Here is a 22,206-nt window from a genome sequence, read left to right as displayed (position 1 = left end):
TCAAACCAATTTCTCCTCATACAAGAGTCCTGTCATCCCCAGTATCAGCCTAGTGAACCTTTGCTGCACTCCCTCTATGACAAGTATATCCTTTCTTAGGCAGGAAAACCAAAACTGGACGTAATACTCCAGGTGTAGCCTCACCAAGGCCCTTTATAACTGTAGTAAGACATCCCTACTTCTGAACTCAAATCCTCTTGCTTTGAAGGCCAACATACCATTTGCCTTCCTAATTGCTTGCTGCACCTGCCTGTTTACTTTCATTGACTGGCATACAAGGGCACTCAAATCGCTTTGCACATCCACATTTCCCAATATATCACCATTTAAGTAATGCTCTGCCTTTCTGTTTTTCACACCGAAGCATATAACTTCACATTTATCCACATTATACTGCATCTGCCATGTGTTTGCCTACGTACGTAACTTGTCTAAATTGTCCTGAAGCCTCCTCGCATCCTCCTCATAACTGGCAACCAGTTTTGCGTTGTCAGCAAACTTGGAAATAGTGCATTTGGTTCCTTCATTCAAGTCATTTATATATATCGCTGGGGCCCAAGCACTGATCCCTGCGGTACACACTAGACACCGCCTGCCACCCGGAAAAACACCCATTCATTCCCACTCTCTGTTTACGGTCTGTCAAGCAATTCTCAATCCATGCCAGTATATTACCCCCATTCCCATGTGCTTTAATTTTGTGCACTAGCCTCTTATGTGGGACCTGATCAAAAGCCTTCTTGAAATCCAAATACACCAGATCCACTGATTCTCCCTTATCTATTCTACTAGTTACATCCTCAAACACGTGGCAGATACAGTATAATGTGGATAAATGTGAAGTTATACGCTTCAGTGTGAAAAACAGAATGGCAGAGTATTATTTAAATGGCGATATATTGGGAAATGTGGAGGTACAGAGCAATTTGGGTGTCCTTGTATGTCAGTCAATGAAAGTAAACAGGCAGGTGCAGCAAGCAATTAGAAGGCAAATGGTATGTTGGCCTTCATTGCAAGAGGATTTGAGTTCAAGAGTAGGGATGTCTTACCCTGGGAAGAATGTCCTCTGCAGTCACCTTCACCATGAAGCAGTCTGGGAAGAGTGTCCTCTGCAGTCACCATCGCTTTGAAGCAGTCTGGGAAGAGTGTCCTCTGCAGTCACCTTTGCCATGAAGCAGTCTGGGAAGAGTGTCCTCTGCAGTCACTGTTGCTGAGTGAAAAAAAGAATGACATCAAATGAAAACCGCAAGTTCACTGGTTGGTAAGTAACTGCTAGTTTGAACTACCTATTTTAAGTTGATTTCAGATTAATGGTAACTACTGGGGCCCAGGATCGGAGGCCTAACACTTCAGCTTCAACTCAGCAGAGAGAGCGAGTTCCAGTTGATTTTAAAAAGTGTATTTTGAATCTCTATTCTAACTTGCTTTCAGATTAAAGGTAAATAGGAGAAATATTTTACAGATTGATAAACTAAAGACCAGTAGGAAATTTAAAAACAAATTGAAAAACTAATTAAATAAAATAGAGATGCAGGACCAGGCGATGTGTTGTAGCTGCATGATGTGGGAGCTGGTGGACCCCATTGTGGTTCCTAGTGACCAACTACATGTTGGTTGCTCGAGGAACTCCGGCTTAGAGTTGATGAGCTGGAGACTGAGCTTCAGACATTGCGACACAATCATGGAGGGGGAGAGTTACCTGGACGCTGTGTTTCAGGAGACGGTCACACCCCTTAGATTAACTACCTTAAATTCGGCCAGTGGTCAGGGGCAGGAGGGTGTGACCATGAGTGAGGCAGGTAGAGGGATCCAGGAAGTTGCACTGCAGGAGCCTCAGCCCTTGCCCTTATCCAACAAGTTTGAGATTCTTGCTCCCTGTGTGGACGAGAGCAGGGACTGTAGGGAGGATGAGCAAACTGACCATAGCACAATGGTACAGGGAGCCATTCAAGTCGGGGGGGGGGAAGAGAAATGTAGTTGTAATCGGGGATAGTATGGTTAGGGAAATGGATACTGTTCTCTGTAGCCAAGATCGAGAGTCCCAAAGGTTGTGTTGCCTACCTGGTGCCAGGGTTAAGGATATCTCATCTGGGCTGCAGAGGAACATGGAGTAGGAGGTGAAAGATCCAGTTGTCATGGTCCACCTAGGTACCAACGATATAGGTAGAACGAGGAAAGAGGCTCTGCTGAGGGAATACGAGCAGCTAGGGGCTAAATTAAAAAGCAGAACCAAAAAGGTAATAATCCCCAGATTACTACCTAAACCATGAGCTAATTGGCACAGGGTCAATAAGATTAAAGAGGTAAATGCTTGGCTCAAAGATTGGTGTGAGAGAAATGGGTTTGAATTCATGGGACATTGGTGCCAGTACTGGGGAAAGAGGGAGCTATTCCATTCGGACGGGCTCCACTTGAATCATGCTGGGACCAGTGTCCTGGTGAATCAGATAACTAGCGTTGTAGATAGGGCTTTAAGGGGGAGGGTTCAGTTGCATGGAAATATAAAAAATCAAAGTTTAAGGAGAGGGTGAGAGTGCAGGCTAGTGACGAGACTGATTGTTACTAAAAAGTGAAAGGAAAGGACAGAGTGTGTGAATGCCATATTGCACCAAAGAATCATTTAAGAGTAGGGAAAATTGACAATAGGGCAAACTTAAAGGCTTTGTATCTGAATGCGCATAGCATTTGGAATAAAACTAATGAGTTAACAGCGCAAGTAGAGATAAATAGGCATGATTTGGTGGCGATTCCTGAGAGGTGGTTACAGGGAGAACAGGTTTGGGAGTTGAACATCCAAGGGCACTCAGTGTTTCGGAAGGATAGGCAAGAAGGAAAAGGAGGTGGTATAGCTTTGTTAGTAAAGGAAGAGATCAGTGCTATAGTGAGGAATGATATAGGCACTGGAGAGCAAGACGTAGAGTCAGTCTGGGTAGAAATAAGAAATAACAAGGGAAAGAAGTCCCTGGTGGGAGTAATCTATAGGCCTCCAAATAGTAGTTCAGCAGTAGGGTATAGTATAAACCAGGAAATACTGGGAGCTTGTAAGAAAGGCATGGCAATAATCATGGGTGTTTTTAATATGCATAGAGACTGGACTAATCAAATTGGCAAGGGTAGCCACTTTTGCTGAATTCTGAACTATTCCCAATCCTCAGGCTTGCTGCTTTTTCTGGCAATTTTATATGTCTCTTCTTTGGATCTAATACTATCTCTAATTTATTTTATAAGTCATGGTTGAGCCACCTTTCCTGTTTTATTTTTGCACCAGAAGGAGTAAATAATTGTGTAATTCATGCATACGTTCCTCAAATATTAGCCATTGCCTATCCACCATAAACCCTTTCAGTAGGGTTCCCCAATCCATCATTGCCAACTCGTGCCCCATACCCTTGTAGTTCCCTTTATTTAGATTCAGGACCCCAGTTTCGGATTCAACTTTTCACTCTCCATTCTAATGAACAATTCTATCATTTTATGGTTGCTTTTCCCCAAGGGTCCCCACACAACAAGATTGTAAATTAATCATTTCTCATTGTACAATACCCAGTCTAGAATAGCCTAGTCTCTAGTTGGTTCCTCAATGTATTGGTCTAAAAAAACCATCACGTACACACTCCAGGAAATCCTCCTCTTCAGTATTATTGCTAGTTTGGTTTGCCCAATCTATATGTAGATTAAAATCACCCATGATTACAGTTGTACCCCTATTGCATGTGTCTCATATTTCCTGTTTAATGCCTTCCCTTACATCTCCATTACTGTTTGGGGGCTTATAGACAACCCTCACCAACGTTTTCTGCCCCTCAGTGTTTCTTATCTCCACCCAAACTGATTCCACACCATGATTTTCTAAGCTAATATCCTTCCTCGCTATTGCATTGATTCTCTCCTTTACTAGCCATGCTAATCCACCTCCTTTCCCTATTTGTCTGTCCTTCCTAAATATTGAATACCCCTTGATGTTCAGTTCTCATCCTTGGTCACCCTGCAGCCATGTCTCCGTAATTGCAACTATTTCATAACCATTTATATCTATTTGCACTGTTAGCTCATCTACCTTATTGCGAATATTCCATGCATTAAGTTACACTGCCTTTAGACTTGTCTTTTTAACCTTGTTAGTCATCTTAGCTTTATTTTGCACTATGGCTCCATTTGTTTCTCACCCTTGTTTTTTTCTGCCTTCCACTTTTGCTTCTTACTTTTCTGTCTTTCATTTCTAGCCTTGTTTCCCCCTCCTCTGTCTCCCTGCTCATGTTCCCATGGAGAAATTTGAACTGATTAGTGAGAGCCAACATGGAGCTCAACTTGCCAGAAAAAAACATCGCTGACTAAACAGGTAAGGGACAACATAAACTGAAAAGAAAATACATATAAGAATGCAAAAAAGAAAAATACACATCCTGACGAAGGGAAGAGATACAAAGAGCAGAAAACGGTGACTAAACAGATAGTAAGAGCTAAAAATAGGAATTAGGAAAAGAAACTTGAAAGGGACATTAAACACAACACAAAACACTTTCCCAATTCCATGAGGAAAATGAGGGTGGTTAAGAGCAACCTGGGCCCCTCTACAAGAGACACCAACGAGGTTATAAATGTAAATAAGGAAATAGAAGATGTGTAAAATAATAATAATAATCTTTTTGTTATAATTACAGTAGAGAAAGAGGAGAGCATGCTGGACCTACTAAGGAAACTAGTATTAAATCAGGGGAGGGACTTACCAAAACCAACATAAGCAAATTAACAATAATGAAGAAAATAATGGCACTAAAGTGTGGCAAACCCTAAGGAACAAATGGTTCCATCCGAGGAAATAGGTGAGAACATCGCGGATTGACTAACTGTGGTTGTTTAAAGTTCTCAAAATTCAGGGACAATTCCTTAGATTGGAAATTTGTGTATCACTCCACTATTTACAAAAGGTGACAGGGGGAAACCAGGGAATTGTAAGCCACTCAGTCTACCATATATTGTTGGAAAACTACTCGAGTCTAAGAATGGGATGACCGAACCCCTGGAAGATTTTCAGTTGGTCAGGGAGAACCAGCATGGATTTGTAAGGGGTAGATCATGCCTGACAAAACTGAATTTCTTTGAAGAGGTAACAAAAGTAGTGGACATGGAGTATCTATGGATGGTACTTATCTGGACTTTCAGGAGGCATTCAAAAATGCCCTGACAAGAGTCTGTTAGCCAAAGTTGAAGCTCATGGAATTGAAGACAAATTATTAACTTGGTTGACAGAAGCAAGATGTTTCCCTGCATACACACCATACATAACTGCTTCTATTTTTCTGTTGTTTCCCCACCCGTAATTCAACCTGATTGAACCTGACTCCCAGTCACAGGTCAGGGGCCTGTCACTGGTAGTGTGGGACTAGTCCAATCTTTGACCCTGATTGTCAATCCAATACCCAATTCCAGGCTTCTTTGTATATTTTCTTTGTATGGGTGTTCTGATGGGGGAATCCTGGGGCCGTAGGATAAGCATCCTTGTTCTTCCCTAGGCCACAAGCAGTGTGGAAGAGGAACTTACTTTCTCCCCAAAGCCTCCTTTCAGCTGTCACGTTTCCCAAGGCCTGGGAAACTCTTGTCAGCAGAGGGTTAAACCTGCAAAACAGGTTAAGCCTGAGGCTGCCGCCCTCATTAAAATATTCAAATGAACAACCACCCCGAGAGAGTGAGTTAACCGCCTGCATATTGCTTCCTCATTTAAGCCTGAAAATGGGTGGGGCAGGAGTGGGCTCAGTTTGGGTTTGTCTTTTTTTTAAGTACCAACTTCTCATCCAGCTCCCCAAGATATCCATTTTGGGGGTTTAGACTGAGCCCAAAAGTTCCCATTAAAACAACTTCTGTTTTTTGCTACAAGCCTCTCTAATCTTTGAATTGATACACTCTCCATTTCATTGCTGCTATCAGGAGGTTTGTAGACAACTCCGGTTGCAGTATTAAGTCCTCTCATTCTTAGTCATATCAATATGGAAGATACTAAAATGAATGTGACATCAGAGAATAAAATATATTGAAAGGATCATACATCCCCTTCTGTCGAATGCATTCATTTCTACATTCAAATCCATGTGATGATTAACAAAATGATCAGAAATATCCTCTTAAGAACTTAAACTAAAATTTAAAAGATTAAGAATTTGGTGGTAGAATTTCAACAAAAAAAACAATCAGATGTACAAATTAGGACATGCATATTGATGAAACCTGATAAAGGAATTTCTAAATTTCCAAAAAATGTGATGATCATATCCGGATTTCAATACACCAACTACATAATAGAACAGTCTGCAATCCTGGCACTTCTGACTATTTAATTCCTCTTGCTGCACAGGGTCTAAATTAAAACACATGATGTAAAATAAGATTGTTTAAAAGGAGCTTATATTCTGCGTGTGATTGATCTGCTTGGATGCCAATATTTTGTAATCAGTAATGAAGGTATGAATAATTGTCAGTTATTTTACACTTGCATCTGCTTAATCTGTTTCGAACAGGAATTTTATATAATTCAAGTAAAAACGACAAGGCAATGAACATACGTACAAAGATTGGTTCTTCCAAAGGTATGAAGAATACAAATTCACTCATAAAAATGGAAACCTGCTTAGACCAAATTCTCTTCACACCTTCGAACACAAAGTAGCCAAATATAGCTGACTGACACAAAACATTACAAAGGTAGTTTTTTGTTGATGTGTTTTAAGAATATAATGGTATAGATTATAACTCTGTGTTATAGCGTAGAATGGCTGGTTGCGAGTTGGCAGGCCCTTTTACATCTCTCATAATTCCTAATTTACACTATGAAAAATGTCAACATATTCCTCAGTGTGAATGAATCGTGACAACTGCTCTACTGGGTAACAAATTTAAAAACCTAACTGTTACATATTTGGGCAGATAATAGATAGGCTGGAGAGGAATATTCTTTATGATAAAAAATAAGGTTAGATTTTGACTTTGTACAATGGTGTAAAACGGGTGATAGTTGTCAGCAGCTGTGCATCTATATTTCATCTCTCCCTTCTTTTGCAGTGAATGGAAATAAAATTTGGGTGAGATATAAATTGGGCTGCCAATTCGCTATCACTCATCTTATGCTAGAGTCACGTCCTACCCCTGTGGTTAATGAGCTGTTCAGTTCCAACAAAACATAACATTTAATGGACGCCATGAGTGGCCACTCTAGAGCTGTCAAATAAATTGACGTGTTTTAACCTGGTAACCGTATAGATTACTTTTAGCACCGCATTAATGCCAACATGATTTGTGAAAGCAAAATCCAGCCTGAAGACATCTGAAACTTTATTCAATTTCAGTACAACACAAGCCACCACGGAAAACAAAGCAATAATGAACCCAGTGTTTAATAAGGGATAACAATAGCGGTGAAGCATCTTAGATTTAGTTGTTAAGGGAATGAGAAATACAATATTTCAGGATGCTAAGATTAAAAATTATTCAATTTATTTTTGGGAAAAAAGCTGTTTTCCTAAAAAGGCATCTAATTGTCTAATGACTAATGGAATAATTGACCAGACAAGATGAATCCCTATTGCTACAATGAGTAGAGGACTAGTGCCACTCTTTGATTGATCACAGCAGTATTTCTGTGTAATTTATAAGGTTGGAGGTATCAATTCAGTGCCTGTACTTAACCATTTACACGCTGATTGCAGCAAACTAAATCCGACAGGCTTTCTTGAGTTTAAACACAAAGGGGTTAGTTTTTATTGAGCTAGAAAACGACCAAGGTAAAGAAATAAATAATATTTACACATGTCCTGACCTTTGCAAACACTCACGCCGCACCCGCCCCCCAACCTCCCCCCTACACACACACACACACACACACACACACATAAGCATGCAAAATTACAAGTTGTATATTGGAGGATTAATTTTTGGCCAAATTAAGATTAAATGATAAAAGGCAAAAAAAAAAGAGTTAATTGTTTGTGATTCCTTCACCGCTGTTCGGGGTTGAGGCAGATTTTTTTTTAACGGTGGTCCTGGTTTTTCCACTGGAAACACTGCTTTGGGATTTTAAAGTGCCCTCTGGAACTTCTGTCTTATATCATGCTGGGGTCAACAGACAGAGAAGTTCCAGAGGGAACTTCAACAACCCAAAGCAGTGTTTCCAGTGGAAAAACCAGGACCACCGTTAAAAAAAAATCTGCCTCAACCTTGAACAGCGGTGAAGGAATCATAAACAATGAACTCTATTTTTTTTGTTTTGTTTAAAGTAGCCAAAGTTGAGATGCATGACACTTACCAAAACAATAAAGCCACAGGATTCCATGGGTTTTGAACAAACAAAAGAAAACTTTACTATACAAGGTCAGAAAGATAAAACAATCCACAATATCTGTCTTATACACTAACATCCAGGGTTAATATGAGGTGAAAACAAAAAACTACTGCGAATGCTGGAAATCCAAAACAAAAACAAAATTACCTGGAAAAACTCAGCAGGTCTGGCAGCATCGGCGGAGAAGAAAAGAGTTGACATTTCGAGTCCTCATGACCCTTCAGCAGAACTGAGTGAAGTTATGAAAGGGGTGAAATATAAGCTGGTTTAAGGTCGGTGGGTGGGAGGGGGGGGTGGGGGGTGGTTGTAGGGACAAGCAAGCAGTGATACAGATGATCAAAAGATGTTACTGACAAAGACAAAGGAACAGGGAGGTGTTAAAGGTGGTGATATTATCTAAGAGAATGTGCTAAATAAGAATGGGTGGCAGGACACTCAAAGTACAGCTCTAGTGGGGGTGGGGTGGAAAGACTGACAGGGTATTATAGTTATAGATTTAAAAATAATGGAAATAGGTGGGAAAAGGAAAATCTATATAAATTATTGGAAAAAACAAAAGGGAGGAGGAAGAAACGGAAATGGGGGTGGGGATGGGGGAGGGAGTTTAAGATCTAAAGTTGTTGAATTCAATATTCAGCCCGGAAGGCTGTAAAGTGCCTAGTCGGAAGATGAGGTGCTGTTCCTCCAGTTTGCGTTGGGCATCACTGGAACAATGCAGCAAGCCAAGGACAGACATGTGGGCAAGAGAGCAGGGTGGAGTGTTAAAATGGCAAGCGACAGGGAGGTTTGGGTCTTTCTTGCGGACAGACCGCAGGTGTTCTGCAAAGCGGTCGCCCAGTTTGCGTTTGGTCTTTCCAATGTAGAGGAGACCGCAATGTGGAGGAGTGGACCAGGGTGTCCTGGAGGGAACGATCCCTGTGGAATGCCTCCGGGGGGGTGAAGGGAAACTGTGTTTGGTGGTGGCATCATGCTGGAGTTGGCGGAAATGGCGGAGGATGATCCTTTGAATGCGGAGGCTGGTGGGATGATAAGTGAGGACAAGGGGGACCCTATCATGGTTGTGGGAGGGAGAGGAACGGAATTCTAGGGATCGTTCCCTCCGGGACACCCTGGTCCACTCCTCCATCACCCCCTACTCCTCAACCCCCACCTATGGCACCTCCCCATGCCCACGCAGAAGATGCAACACCTGCCCCTTCACTTCCTCTCTCCTCACCGTCCAAGGGCCCAAACACTCCTTTCAGGTGAAGCAGCATTTCACTTGCATTTCCTCTAACTTAGTCTACTGCATTCGTTGCTCCCAATGCGGTCTCCTCTACATTGGAGAGACCAAACACAAACTGGGCGACCGCTTTGCAGAACACCTGCGGTCTGTCCGCAAGAAAGACCCAAACCTCCCTGTCGCTTGCCATTTTAACACTCCACCCTGCTCTCTTGCCCACATGTCTGTCCTTGGCTTGCTGCATTGTTCCAGTGATGCCCAACGCAAACTGGAGGAACAGCACCTCATCTTGCAACTAGGCACTTTACAGCCTTCCGGGCTGAATATTGAATTCAACAACTTTAGATCTTAAACTCCCTCCCCTATCCCCACCCCCATTTCCGTTTCTTCCCCATCCCTTTTGTTTTTTCCAATAATTTATATAGATTTTTCTTTTCCCACCTATTTCCATTATTTTTAAATCTATAACTATAATACCCTGTCAGTCTTTCCACCCCACCCCCACTAGAGCTGTACTTTGAGTGTCCTGCCATCCATTCTTATTTAGCACATTCTCTTAGATAATATCACCACCTTTAACACCTCCCTGTTCCTTTGTCAGTAACATCTTTTGATCATCTGTATCACTGCTTGCTTGTCCCTACAACCACAACCCCCCCACCCTCACACCGACTTTAAACCAGCTTATATTTCACCCCTCTCCTAACTTCACTCAGTTCTGCTGAAGGGTCATGAGGACTCGAAACATCAACTCTTTTCTTCTCCGGCGATGCTGCCAGACCTGCTGAGTTTTTCCAGGTAATTTTGTTTTTGTTTTTAATATGAGGTGCATGTGCATTAACAAGCAAACTGTGGTTGCAAACACCACACTAAATAATAAAAGGCAAATGTGACCAAGGCAGAGTCCATGGATTTCTCAACAGCCCACCCAGATGTCAGTAACACTATGAGCCAACCAATCTCACTAAAACTGTATCTCTCTCACCAGGGATTCCGGTTTTCACCTTTGGATATCTAACGTGCGAATTCTCTCCAAAAGTCACTCCAACTCAGATGGCGTCAACAATGGTCCACCTCGCAGGGTTTCAATCTCATCTCCCAAGATTCTATTCCCCTGGATTCCTGAGTGGGTACTCAAGCACCAAGTGACAAGCATAACTTCAGCTCTTGGGCCATGCCAAGCTGAACACTACTGATCCAAAGAGGTGCCTTTGCCCCAATGGCCCGCAGCGCAGAATCACCAACTCTCAGCTGCCTTCTTGGGTTTTCAGGGTGTCTCCTGAGCCCTCTTCAATTACTAGATGGCATCAACAACAGCCCACCTCACAGGATTTCAATCTTGTCTCTCGATATTCCATTTCCCTGGATTCTCGAGTATGTACTCAAGCACCAGCTCACAAACACAACCTTAGATATTTGGCCACACCGAGTAGAATACTACTGCTCCAAAGAAATACCTTTGCCCGAGCAGCCCACAGCATGGAGTCACTAACATTCGGCTGCCTGTTTCATTTAAAGTCTGCTCCTCGCAGCCCATTTCCTGTTTGGAGCCTGGTTCCCTGCTCCTCTCTCCTTTAACTGAAAAGGGACCTTTCCATGTCCCTTTCCCTGTCCCCGCTCTGGGACTCTTCTTTTAGGACCTCTCCTTGTCCCCTCCCCCTGTTCCCTGCCTGGGATACTTGCCTGCAATGGTGCTGTGCTCCTGGTCACCTGATCCGGGTTTTTACACGTCACTTTTCCTCTTGCACAGGTGAGCTGTGCCCACAGAACACAAAAAAGCCGATCTGTGTGTGTACGGTCTGCTTCCGGTTTACGCATGCACAAAAGCTCAGGTCTATCAGGAGTTGAAACTCCTGGCCTCTGCTTTCAACATTAAGGTAAGTTTGACTTTCATAATAGATAGCCAAAGATGATTGAATAATAATGTCTCAGCTATTAACTCCTTGAATAGTCCATTTCCCCCTTGATAATGTAGCAAGGGGGCTTTTACACCTCTAAGGGTGTGCCATTGCCTGTTGGAAGGTTTTACAGACTTGTTGATTCCATGACAGGGAATGCGGTTTTCACAAATGCAAATTATCAGCCATTTTAAGTCTGTGGCTTTCCTTATTTAAGAGTCCTTTTTAAAAAGTTCAAATTATATCTGACCAGCCGGTGAAATTAAAGATTAATATCCCACATGCCATGTCACATCGTCATGACACTATCCAGAGCAACCAACTCTGTGGAAATAAAACAAAGGACACTTCTACCAGAGAAGTGTAGTAATGCTAGTGATTATTACTTAAATGGAGAAAGACTTTTCTGGGTAACTATTACTGTAAGACAGTCAGAACTATCTGCATAACCTCACATTTTCCCACATTATATTTCATCTGCCAAGTTTTTGCCCACTCTTTTAACCTGTCTATATCCCTCTGTAGACTTTCTGTCATCCTCACTACTTGCCTTCCCATCTATTTTTGTATCATCTGCAAACTTGGCGATAGTCCATTTACTTCCCTCATCCAAGTCATTAATATATATATTGTAGGTAATTATGGCCCCAACACTGATCCCAGAGGCAAACCACTAGTTACAGGTTGCCATCCTGAAAATGCCCCCATTACGCCAACTCTCTGTCTTCTATTAGTTAGCCAATCTTCTATCCATGCTAATATACTACCCCCAACACCATGGGCTCTTATCTTATTAAGTAACTTAATGTGTGGTGCCTAAGAGAACACCTTTTGGAAATCCATATATATTACATCTACTGGTTTCCCTTTATCCATCCTGCTTGTACCTCCTCAAAAAACTCTAATAAATCTGTCAGGCATGATTTCCCCTACATGAAGCCATGCTGACTCTGCTTGATTAGATTATGCATTTCTAAGTGTCCTGCTATTACATCATTTATACTAGACTCTAACATTTTCCCAATAACGGATATTAAGCTAACTGGCCTTTTGTTACCTATTTTTGTCTCCTTCCCTTTTTGAATAAGGGTGTTACATTGGCAGTTTTCCAGTCCTCTAGGTATTCTCCAGAATCTAATGATACTTGGGAGATTACTATCAGTGCATCCACTGGCCAGGAATTCCCCCTCAGCGATTTGGGGGCGAGGCCCACTCGCCGAGGGGAAAATGATGTGGGATGACGTCGGGAGGAACCCCCAACATCATCCCAGGCCATTTAAATCTTAAGGAAGGTGGGCGGACAGCGAAATCAGCTGTCCCCGCCAACCTGTCAATGGCCAATTAAGGCCATTGACAGGCTCATTAAGATAGTTAAATGCCCTGCCCAGCCAACCTTAAGGCTGGCGGGCAGGCCAGGAGCCCCAGCGGCCTGTAGATTATTAATGAAACTTCATCCACTGGCGGGATGAAGTTTCATTACCGTTTTGTAAAAATTTAATAAATTTTATGAGTTTGTTATCAACATGTCCCATCTCGTGTGACATTGTCACATGAGGGGGACATGTTAATAATTTTAAAATGTCTCTATTTTTTGACTTTACTTACCTTTCACTAAACTCCCTGAGACAGGACTTTGCCTCAGGGAGCAGTGCACTCTTTCGCACGCATGCATAAAAGAGCGCACTTTGACAGTTGGGGATTCCCTCCCCCCCGGAACAGGAAGCATATAGCACTTCCTGTCGGGCAGGCCGCTGGGTGGGCCTTAATTGTCCCGCCCACTCAAACTGGTGGTGGGGTTCGGCTGCCTGCCCGCCGCCGAGCCGGTGGGGCCCACCCGCCAGCCAAGGGCTTAATTCTGCCCACTATCTCTGTAGCTACTTCCTTTAATATCCTAGGATGCAAGAGATTGCAGGTCCAGGGACTTATTGGCCTTTAGCCCAATTCGTTTCCCTAGTACTTTTTCTCCAATGATATTTATTTCCTCCCCCACCACCCCCCCCAACTTTTGCCCCTTGATTATTTAGCGGTTTTGGAATGCTATTTGTGTCTTCTACCGTGAAGACAGGTGCAAAGTATTTATTCAACTCCTCTGCCATTTCCTGTTTCCCCATTATTGTTTACCCAGCCTCATTCTGTAGGGGGCTTATGTTCAATTTGGCCTCTCTTTTCCCTTTTGTATATTTAAAGGAACTCTTACTGTCTGCTTTTATATTAATTGTTAGTTTATCCTCAAAGTTTATTTTCTCCCTCTTTATTATTTTTTTGGTGATCTTCTGCTGGATTTTAAAACTTTCCCAATCCTCTGGCTTACCACTTATCTTTGCCACATTGTATGTTTCATCTTTCACTTTGAAACTATCCTTAATTTACTTGGTTAACCACTGTTGGTTTATCCCTTTCCTGGAATCCTCCTCCCTCACTGGGATATATCTTTGTTGTGAGTCATGAACTACTTTTTAAATGCCTGCCATTGTTTATCAACTTTCTTTTCTGCTAAACTCTTTTCCCAGTCCACTCCAGCCAACTCTGCCCTCATCCCCTTGTAATTACTCTTATTTAAGTTTAGCACAGTTGTTTCCAACTCAAGGTTCTCACTCTCAAACTGAATGCTAAATTCTACCATGTTATGGTCACTGTTTCCGAGAGGATCTTTTATTCTGAGATCATGTATTAAACCTGCCTCATTACACATCACCAGATCCAAAACAGCCTGATCCATGATTGGATCCACAACATATTGTTCTAGGAAACTGTCCCGAATACACTGTATGCATTCTTGCTCATGGATACCTTTGCCAATTTGATTTTCCCAATCTACATGAAGATTATAGTCACCCATGATTAATGTACTGCCTTTTTACATGCTCTCATTATCTCCTTATTTATTCTCTGTCCTACAGTATAGCTACTGTTAAGGGGACCTATAGACTACTCCCACCAGTATCTCCTTTCTTACCTCCACCCATATGGATTCTACATCTTCCAATCCAAGATAATTTCTTGCTATTGTATTTATTCCATCTTGTACTAACAAAGCTTCCTTTCTGCTTATCCTTTCAAAAAGTCACATCCCCCTGAATATTTAGTTCACAGCTTTGATCTCCTTGTAACCACTTTTCTGTGATGGCTATCAGATCATGCCCATTAACCTCTATTTATGTTGTTAATTCATTTATCTTGTTCCGAATACTACGTGCATTTAAGTGAAGAGCCAACAATTTTGTCTTTTTACAATTTTTTCCCTCTTTGACCCTATTTGCTGCTGTTTTTTTTTTTACGTTTGTACACTCCGTCCCTTCCTGTCACACTTTGGGAATCATTACCTAAATAGTTAGCCTGCAATGCTACCATATCCTTTTGCTTTGTAAGCCTCCGTCTCCCATCTCCAGAACCCTCCTTCACTAAAAGCTTGGCTTCACTAAAGACATGTACCTTTGAAGCATACAAAAGGTGTAGTCTAAAGTATCATCTCAAGAATCCACATATACACATTACTCTAGAAGTCTTGGTTAGATTTCTAAGAGCTGGTATTAGTAAACTTTCAAAGAAGTTGGCCTACTAAGACAGACCTCAATGTATGTCCCATCCTAAGATAATTTTGTTGGCTTTAAGACTCCTGGAAGAGATAAGTTGTATTTGAGGACCCAGTCCATGGCTATGTTCCTTTAATGTTTGGAGATCTCATTTAGTTGAGACTTTAAGCTAGCAATAAGTTTGAGGGAATTGGCTTACCTTGCCATGGTCGGTGGGGGAGGAGGGGGTTGAGGGTGGTTGGGGGGGAGGTGATGAGGGGGCAGATGGGGGTGGTATAGATAGTAGAACTATTAATACTCCTACTTCTTGGCCCAAGATGACTTTGCATGCACCCTACTGCACTTTTCCCTCCGTAAAAATGGCATCCTTCTGCACATTACCCACTATAAAAATGGCATCCATTAACTTGGGCCTGTCACCAAAGAAACCCTGCAGCTACCACCTATTCTTGTGCAAACGTGGGACCTGTAGCTTCTTATTCGGGGTTTGTGGCCTCCCTGTTCAATCACCAAGCCTATTGCTCTTCTCCGCCATGCCTCAGAGAAAGACCTAGAGTGGAGCAGGGCATGGGCAGGGCTGGATGTTACCTGGGCTTTGGTGCCAATGTGGGGCACAATCCCAGAGGAGGGGAAACCTATGACCTCATCCACTCTTTCTGGTTACAATGCCCAGTTTGGGGAGCACTGTCCTAAAATATCTATGTACGGTCTCCTCTTACAATATTCTAAATGAATCTGGATTATGCTGTGCCAGTTTTGCAGGTATAGAACAGACTTCTCAGTGCATAATATGGTGGGCAGTATGCACACACTCATTCCACACCAAAAGTATGTTATCCACCAGCTGGTAAGAGTTCATTCACAGGTGTCTTTGGTGTACCTCAAACTGGCATTCAGCTCTTTGCAAATGTGATTCGAGGTATAAAATTTGTTTCAGGCCCTCTTGCAAAATTCATCTGTCAATGCCCCAACATGTGTCATGCATGCTGTGATCAGTATCTTCAAGTGCCCAGCAAGAATGTTCCTCCTGACCCTGAATTATATCCAGAGGTTCCTTTTGGCCACTGATTGCCTTCCCATTTTGAACTCTGCTGAGGACCTCAGCCAGCTGCAATCACTCCCCTTCTGTAACTGACTATCTGCAAATGGTGCCTTCAGCTCTGAGGAGTGTGCAGCATACACATCACCAGGATCACAACCCAGTTCTGGCACAAACCATTTTCATTATATTCTTATATACCTTGAAAGGCTGAATGTTCAGCCGGGGTATGAATCCAAGACCATCCAATCCTGAACTCAATGCTAAGCTGACTGACCAATAGCAGAGTACAGTGATATATCTGTTTCTGTTATAATTTATCAGATGTTTTCATAAGTAACTCAAATAAGGACAATACAATTTCTAATTTCATGCTACAGAGAATAATGAATCCATATTGTAAAATAAAGTTGCGTTAATATAGCAATACTACCATAGAAAAAGTATCCTGAAATACATGTTTTATTTTCTGTGAGGGTAAATTACTAGCTGTGATAACTTACACCAATGATATGCGGCATTACCGCCATACTCTTTGAGTTAAGAAGCAGGAACTATGAGACAAAGTGATATGTAGCCATGTGTTAAAATCATCACATGTGTTAACATAATTGTATACTGAACTAAGGACAAGTAAATTGTCAGTATGATGCTAAATTTTACTGAGTAAATTGGAATGTGATAAAACGTGCTTCACACTGCATTCGTTATGATGATCTAATTAATGTGAAACACAATGTCTGTCCAGAGAGCAAACTAAGACTACATACATTTTTCTATTTTAGTAAACTTGCCTGATACTCTAACTGTATTTGACCATAAAGATGGAAAGAGCTATTGTGGTCACAAGACTGGATAATACAATTCAAATGTGTGCTGGACTGGAGTCAGCCCTTTTGCAATAAAACAGATGCTCAGGAACACATACAATGATTATTACATTGCACAGAACATTAATATACAAAACTGGAAAAGAGATAAATCACTTTTATTGTGTCTTATCATATCTATCAGAAATATAACAAAGCACGCTGCATACTATGCGTTACTTTGAAGTGTGGTGACTGTTGCCATGTCATCAATTTTACTCAAAGGAAGGTTCTACAAAGAGCAAAATGATGAACGACCATTTAAGCCCCTTCCGTTTGATGGCGGATTTGGCCAGGATACTGGGAAAACTCTGGGCTTTCTTTGGAACAGTGCCAAAGGATTTTTAACAACTACCTGAGCTACAAAAACAGGATGTTAGTTTAACATTTCATCTCTCAAATGACAGCAGTTCTGAGACAGCATCCTTTCAGTATTGCTTTGACATATTACCTTACATTATGTCCTGGAGTGAGATCTGAGATCAGAACGTTCTGACCTGGAGGCAACAGTTCATCAACTGAGCCAAAATGACAAAGGGGATGCAAAATTTGTTGGCGCGTTTCACTTCCGGTGATGCTGTAAAGATCTTGTGTCACTTACTGAGTGCGGGCCACACCGCCGGCTGCTTCCTGCATGGCCCACACAGCACTTCGTACTGAAGAAGGGCATACGCAGGTGTGTCACCAATTTGCACAAGAATGCTGTGAATAGGCATTATCATGATTGGCTGGTGCGGTGCCAGGATTGCAAATTTGGACCACGCAGCTCCTGCCTATGTATGTATTAATCGCTTAAAAACAAGCAAGGACAGGATGATGCGATGGGTCTTGAACTCGGGTTATTTAAAGGGATATTCAACAAGCTGCAGATGAGGTGTTTTTCACTTACATGTGCACAGCCAAAATTGGTGGAAGCACTGTAGAGTGTTGTTGGAGGTGCTATGTGGCAGTTAGTAATTACAATTAGGGTGGACAGAGAAATTGGTGAATGCCAACAGCCAGTAGGTTTTTATGTAGCAACAATTTGCCTTACCCACTGTCTGTGCCCCTCAAAGAAAGCCCAGATCTTGACTGCTTGGGGCCAAGGGTTACCACCTTGACACCCTTGCACCAGCCCACCTCACAAGCAGAGTCAATGAAAGCCAGGGAGCTACACATAACATGATGGAGCAGGCAATCAGCCTTCTGAAACAACAATTCTGCTGCTTTGACTGCTTGGAGGGTTCTTGCATATGACCCAGAGAGGATCTCACACGTTGTGGTGGTGTGCTGCACCATCATGTGTGCACTACTAATAATGGATGATAATTACCTCATGCCAATTGGAGGTGACCTTGCAGGACGGAGGAGGAGGCAGGAGGACACCACCCAGAGTGGGTGTCGCTGATAGTGGTTGTATGCTGCGCTCTCCACAATCTGGTACTGGCAAGAGGGGACCCACTGGAGGAAGAGGGTCTTGAAGCAGCTGCACAGGCCAAAGAGGATGAATCCAGTAGTGAGTCAGAAGAGGAGCACAGTGAGGAGAACGTTGAGGGCGTGGAGCCAGAGCTTGGTAACTTCCAGGGAGGCAAGGACACTAGGGACACCTTGATCCAACGCTCCTTCATCTAGGCTGCCAAATAAGAACTGCTACCTCATGCCAGGGCTGCTGCCTCCATCCTGGATCGCAGAAATGACCCTTTCCTTGGCCCCCAAGATACACTCAGTGCATGTGCAATAAAGTTTAGATCCACCCAAGTCCAGCATTACATACTGGTCTATCCTGCACCTACAAAATAAATGAAGCAAACTCTGGCCAAAAACACAAAAGGGTAATTTCATGTTGGAACTCACATAGTCTTGAACGGAAAAAATACGTTGTTGGTAGTCACACCATTAAAAAAAGAGAAATAAAATGGGGGAACAAAAATCACCGGTGACCAGTCCACTCTTGTGCTTAAGATGCTTTAAACTTACATTTACGGGTGCTATGTCTAGGTGCTCCCACCCCGCTGACTCCGGCACTGCTGACTGTGCTGTCCTGTTGGCCTTGATGACCTTGCCGGTTGTCCTCTGGCCAGTGAAGCTTGTGCTGGCCCCACCTGGGAGGGAGCAGCCAGTGCCACGGCTGGCATCTCCCCTGTCGCCGCAGCCTCATCTGATGCCATGGTCACTGGCAGAGGGGCGGAGGAGGTGCTGCTGTCATCCAGAGCGCCCTGAGAGGAGCCCGCAGGGACAACAAGCGGCTCGTGCACCAACATGAGGTCACTGTCCACGGGCACCTAGCTGGGATACTGGGTTCCCCATCCATCGCACACACGGACACTGACCACCTGAGGTCATTGCCGGTGTGAGGATTTGCAGGCCTAAGTGCAACTTCAGGAACCCCTGATCTTGTTCCTGTCGCAGCCTCTCCATGAGAGTTGCCACTCTCTCCATGGAGGAGGCATTGTGCTCAGCCATGAGGGTCAACACAGTGCTCACAATTCACAGGGACTCCTCCAAAATGGAGGCCATGGCATGCATTCCTTCATGTATCTCCACCAGATCTTCCTGCACACCCCCCTGGATGCCCAGCATCTGCTGCCTAATAGGCAACTCCAGAGGCCCATCATCAGCCTTCGACTGATCATCTTCCTGGTCTTTAGCAGTCCTCCGACTGCCAGCGCCCTGGGCATTCTCTACCTCCACCTGCACCTCAAGTGAATATGAAATGCCCTCGCCAATGTGCACCAAGATATTAGCTGCCAAACTAATGCCATCGAGGTGCTAGTATCTGCGCTGGTGCCTGCTTCAGAGAGTGGGTGGGACGCAGGTGCTTGGGGAGCAGGGTGGTCCTCCGGGGTCAGGGGTAGCCCTTCAGGGTCCGGAGAGCAAATGTCTGCTTGCAAACCTAAAATGGAGAAGGAGGGCATGTCATCAGTTAAAGTCATCACACTGTCACTGTGCATGCCAGGCACCCTGGTCAGAAAATGGAGATCTGCCCTCATCTTTCAATGACCAATGGGGAATCCAGGTTCGATGTTCACGTCAATGAAGAGTGTACACTAGAATAGTTGTACAAGCTGACATTCTCACCTCAGTGCACTGCACTCATACCTTCGTCTGACACCCCAACCTCTCTGCGGCCGCTGGACCGAGTTGCATGGCACCTCTCAAGCTCCAAGCACTCCTACTCATACTGGGAGAGGATGAGCAGGTGTGAGGGTACTCCGTGACCTCTCAGCGTTGTTATGGGGTGTCTTCTGATAGGACAGAGGAGCATTGACTTTCTCCTGATATGACAGAGGAGCACTGTACCTGCAGCCTGGCCAACCTCAGCTGAGGAGCATCTTGCAGGGCACATCCAGGTAATGGCCCTTGATCCAAAAGACACTCAGTCAAAGCAGCCAGGGCTCAACCCCTTGGTCAGCGCCAGTGAGATTGACAGTTGGCACTCAGACTCTAACACCCCTGAGCTCCACGGGGGGACAGCCAGCCCAAAACAATTGAACACACTGACCTATGCCAACACGGTATTCACCCTTCCTGAGTACAGCAGGTCATTGAAGTGCCTCCGGCACTGCACCCAGGTGCGCCACATCATGTCATGGCCACTCACCTGGACTGCCACCTGCTCCCATGTCTTGTTTGTGAGGTGCAGTGGCCTCCTCCTCCCATCTCTGGGGACAAGGGTGTCCCTCCTGGCAGCCACCTCCTCCAGGAGGGCAGTGAGGCACTCGTCGGAAAAACAAGGGGCCGAGTGCCCACCTGTCCTGTCCTCCCGCCTGGCATTTGCTGCCGCACTCAAATCCACCTTTACAACGGCAGATAGACGTCCTCCCCAGGCTGCCTTTCTGGGCTGCCTGAGCTGTTTTTAAACAGGCTGCTGGGTCGCCATTGGACCCGGCGGCCGACAGGCATTCACTCCTGCTTGGCCCTTCCTGGCCATTGACGAGCCTCATTTCACACTGGATGGACCTTAATTGGCCGGGTCGGGCCCCGATGGTGGGTGGCGGTCGGCTTCCCGACCGCTCCTGCCCGGTCCTGCTGAGCCCGCCTGATAAGGGCAAAATTCTGCCCCTGGAAACATATGCGCACAGATTGTTGAAAGTGCAAGGACAGGTTGAGAAAGTGATTATAAAGATATATGGGATCCTGGGCTTTAAATTTCAGGGAATAGAGTACAAGAAGCAAGGAAGTTTGATGAACGTTTATAAAATACTGGTTCAGCCTCAATTGGAGTGTTGTGTCCAATTCTGGATCTTGCACTTTAGGAAGGATGTAGAGAATTTAGAGAGTTGCAGAAAAAGATTAACACTACTGGTTCCAGGGACGAGGAACCTCAGTTGACCACAACCTCTATGGTGGAAAGGATATGTTGCATGCTCTGTACAATGGCCTATGGCAAGTGGAACCAGACACCTCCACAGTTATAAAGTTTCAGGAGGAATTCTGGAAGGCCTGCAAATGTCCCAGGCTCCTCAGTGTGTATGTTCATCAGTGTCCTCCTGTAGATGCCACATTAAAGCCCTGAGTGCCCTGGCTGCTTTCATCTGCGACCTTGCCTTCCAGTGAGCTGGCACACTAGCTTCCCTTTGTTCCCAGCCTGGGCGCAGTGATAGATATGTGGAGACCTTCTCCGGTCTCCCGCCTCTCCTTTCCTGAAAGGTTGTGGACAGAATGTCAGTGATTATGTGGCACTGTGTGTGGGTGGTGTTTGTCTGCCATAGCTGAATAGCTGGAGATGTGTGGCAGTAGAGAGAGGTGGGTGTGATGCTAACAGCACTGGTAGATGTGTGTGAACAAGATAGAATATGTGAATGTTAGGCATAAATCCTGAATGGTAAAGAGGTGGGGCTGTGGTGCATTGTGCAGAGTAAGAGGCTGTTGATGTAGTGGGCATAAGATAAACTGCGAGGATACATTGACTCACCTGACCACCCATGTATCTCTTTTTGCATTGTTGCCACATCCATGGCACCATACTGCAAGCATGCATATCCTGGGTGATGTGCTTCCATTTTCTTTTCAGGGAGAGTCTGAAGGGCTTTATTCCTATCTCAGGAAACATTGCTTCCCTCCTGGAATCCATCTCAGTGAATAGAGTGCAGCGTCACAAAAATGGGGAGCTCGCTCCCTTACCTGTTGAGTAATTTGTGCCACTTTGGAAATGATTTTCTGCCATGCATGATTGCACGTGTGCAGCCTCCCTTTGAAAGAGTGTGAGCCTTTAAGAGGAGCAGGGCTGCCTGAATCAAATGATCGACACACAATGCTACCAGGGCAAAAACAAAAATACCTGGAAAAACTCAGCAGGTCTGACAACATCTGTGGAGAGGGATACAGTTAATGTTT

The 22,206-nt window shown here is 44.0% G+C and overlaps 1 long non-coding RNA gene across 1 annotated transcript in view; it reads right to left on the bottom strand.

The window, feature by feature from the left end:
- LOC144682504 (uncharacterized) overlaps positions 1–17,407 on the bottom strand; it is a 46,132-nt gene extending 28,725 nt beyond the window's left edge. Inside the window, exon 1 of the long non-coding RNA XR_013577059.1 lies at positions 17,342–17,407. This is a non-coding gene — a long non-coding RNA (uncharacterized LOC144682504). The remainder of the gene's footprint in view (positions 1–17,341) is intronic.
- Between the last annotated feature and the right edge of the window lie 4,799 nt (positions 17,408–22,206).

Source organism: Cetorhinus maximus, chromosome 7 (genome assembly GCF_964194155.1).
Source record: "Cetorhinus maximus chromosome 7, sCetMax3.hap1.1, whole genome shotgun sequence".
Classification (NCBI taxonomy): Eukaryota; Metazoa; Chordata; class Chondrichthyes; order Lamniformes; family Cetorhinidae; genus Cetorhinus; species Cetorhinus maximus.
The sequence above is the reverse complement of the archived record's forward strand: the minus strand, read 5'-3'. Positions and strand labels throughout refer to the sequence as shown.